Below are 240 nucleotides of genomic sequence, written 5' to 3'. Positions count from 1 at the left end.
AGAGAGAGGAGACAGAGGGGAAAGAGAGAGGGGACGGAGGGGAGAGAGAGAGCGGACGGTGGGGAGAGAGAGTAGAGAGAGCGGACGGAGGGGATAGAGAGAGTAGAGAGAACGGACGGAGGGGAGAGAGAGAGAGAGGGGACGGAGGGGAGAGAGAGAGCGGACGGTGGGGAGAGAGAGTAGAGAGAGCGGACGGAGGGGATAGAGAGAGTAGAGAGAACGGACGGAGGGGAGAGAGAG

The 240-nt window shown here is 61.2% G+C and overlaps 1 protein-coding gene across 1 annotated transcript in view; it reads left to right on the top strand.

The window, feature by feature from the left end:
• ARHGEF2 (Rho/Rac guanine nucleotide exchange factor 2) overlaps positions 1-240 on the top strand; it is a 36,079-nt gene that overhangs the window by 13,608 nt on the left and 22,231 nt on the right. The window lies entirely within an intron of this gene.

Source organism: Nanorana parkeri, unplaced genomic scaffold (assembly GCF_000935625.1).
Source record: "Nanorana parkeri isolate BGI_ZX_2015 unplaced genomic scaffold, ASM93562v1 scaffold2130, whole genome shotgun sequence".
Classification (NCBI taxonomy): domain Eukaryota; kingdom Metazoa; phylum Chordata; class Amphibia; order Anura; family Dicroglossidae; genus Nanorana; species Nanorana parkeri.
The sequence above is the reverse complement of the archived record's forward strand: the minus strand, read 5'-3'. Positions and strand labels throughout refer to the sequence as shown.